Source organism: Gavialis gangeticus, unplaced genomic scaffold (assembly GCF_001723915.1).
Source record: "Gavialis gangeticus isolate Ggan-Ray unplaced genomic scaffold, GavGan_comp1, whole genome shotgun sequence".
In the NCBI taxonomy this organism is placed as follows: domain Eukaryota; kingdom Metazoa; phylum Chordata; order Crocodylia; family Gavialidae; genus Gavialis; species Gavialis gangeticus.
The window spans coordinates 33,217,066-33,219,416 of NW_017729022.1; the positions used below are offsets into that span (position 1 = coordinate 33,217,066).

At 40.8% G+C, this 2,351-nt stretch overlaps 1 protein-coding gene across 1 annotated transcript in view; it reads left to right on the plus strand.

Moving 5' to 3' along the window:
• ZDHHC17 (zinc finger DHHC-type containing 17) overlaps positions 1–2,351 on the plus strand; it is a 122,067-nt gene that overhangs the window by 20,973 nt on the left and 98,743 nt on the right. The window lies entirely within an intron of this gene.

Below are 2,351 nucleotides of genomic sequence, written 5' to 3' on the forward strand. Positions count from 1 at the left end.
GGTGCCACCGCACTGGGAGGTGGGTGGCAGAGGTGGAGCTTGTGGCATAGTGTAGAAAGAGTCCCCACTGCATGCCTTGCACTGCATGGCATGTTGCTGGCGTGGCTTATGGCCCCTGGCTACTCAGATATTGGACAGTCCTGATTTAGATGTTTGATAGTATCTAAGGCTTTAGAGTATGCTTAAAAGAAACACAAATTAAAGACATAGATGGCATTTTCTATATACTTCTGATTTTTACTAAGATTAGACCATGCCAGACTATGCTTTTTACCTTTCTTTGATAGGATAGCTGACAAAGGAGATAAAGTAAATTGAATTGGTTTGGGTTTAAAGATACTGTTTTAATGCAGGGTCACATGGGGAATCATTAAGATGGAGAAGATTGGGATTAATGCTAGAATTGTTGTTTGGGTAAGGAGCTGGTAGGAAGGGAAAGGATCGCAGGCTGTACTGAAAGGAAAACCACTGGCCTGGAGGAAAGCTAGTAGTAAAGTTTATGCAAGGAACCATTTTGACTTCAATGCATTCAATAGTGACTTTCCCACAAAAGGTAAGAGTGTAAATTAAACTTGCTATTATTAAATATTAGGAGTCCTTACATTTTACTGGCAGAAAGCAGGGCAGGATAACAGTTTAGGCCAGTGGTTTTCAACCTTTTTTTGATTTGTGGACCCCTAAAAAAATTCAAATGGAGGTGCGGACCCCTTTGGAAACATTGAATGGAAGTGCAGACCCCTTTGAATTGTAAGTATGGGTATTCACATGCTTTTGATTGATCACGGTAATTTTTCGTGGATCCCTTAGACATAGTGTGCAGACCCCCAGGGGTCCACGGACCACAGGTTGAAAACTACTAATTTAGACAAACTGGTTCAGAGAGGCTTGAGCTACCTCCTCCATCAGATGCTTTGTTAGATGTTAAGTCCCATTCTTAGCATCTGAATTTCCTCAGAAAAGCGCATGGCTCACTGAAACAGTTAGTTTGAAAGTTGCCATCCTGCTGGACTTCAGACCAACATGGCTTACTGTCTCTTAGGTTTTATTGGGAGTTACTAGCCCTGGTGTACAAAATCCAAGGATGGTGCTAATACTTAAGAAGGGACAGTAGAAGACATGTTACCCACAATCCTGTGACATACATTACAGGGATGTTATCACTACTCTTTTATTTGCCACAACAGCAAGTCCACATTGGTTCATGCTGTTAGGAATACTTTGATTAACATGCCACAGGCTGAGAGGACTGGTTGGTTTGTTTGATTTGGCTTTAGATGCTTTAAAGACGGGATTATCCTGGAATCCAGGGAACTGACAACTGAACTGCAAAAGTGGGGTGTGGGAAATCCTTTAATCATTTTCTGCAAAACTGCTGCTTCACCAGTTTTCCTCCATTTTACATGGATGTGATTTGAATAGTTATATTCAAGTGTATTGCCTTGTGCTTGTTCTTACTGAATCCATTTTATTTCAGACCATTTTTTCTACTTTGAGATCATTTTGAATTCTGATTCTATCCTTCAGGAACTTGCTGCTCCTCCAAGCTGTCATCCGCAAATTTTTAATAAGTACACTTGCTGTTTCATCATCTTAGTCACTAATGAAAACAGAGTAGTATCCAATCCAAGAACAAATTAAAAAAAAATCAGACTGAGGGGGTGCAAAGAAAGACTCTGAAAGATTGAGGGAGTGGAGAGATTCTCTTATAAGAGGCATCTAGAGGAGTTTGGTGTGTTGAACTTAAATAAAACAGTGCCCAAAGCTCATATGGCTGCTCTATACATAAATACCTAGCATGGGTATGCAGGGAGAACATTAGGAATGCCAGAGTACAATATGAGATGTCTTGCAAAGGGCAATAAAAAGGGGTTCTACAAATATGTCAAGAGTAAGAAGAGAGTGAGAGAAATATTAACTCCTTTACAGAATGTGGAAGGCACTCTAGATATAGATGGTGCAGAGAACACTCAAGTGTTTAATGTCTGTATTTAATTCAGTCTTCACAAATAAGTGCGCTACCAGATGACGTGTGTCGTTGGCAGCAAAGATAAGGAAGGAGACAAAAAGCCTATGGTAGTAGAACAGGTTAGGGATTACTTAAAGAAGCTAGATGCTTTCAGGTTGGCAGAGCCACATGGGATGCATCCTAGGGTACTGATGGAATTGACTGAGGTAATTTCAAAGCCACCAGCTATCCTGTTTGCAAACTCATGGAGGTCATGTGAAGTCCTGGTGACTGGAAAAGGATGCCCATTTAAGAAATTGATGAAGGAAGATCCTGGGAATTATAGATTAGTTGGTCTGACCTCCATACCTGGAAAGATCATGGAGCAGGTCCTCAAGGAATCCAT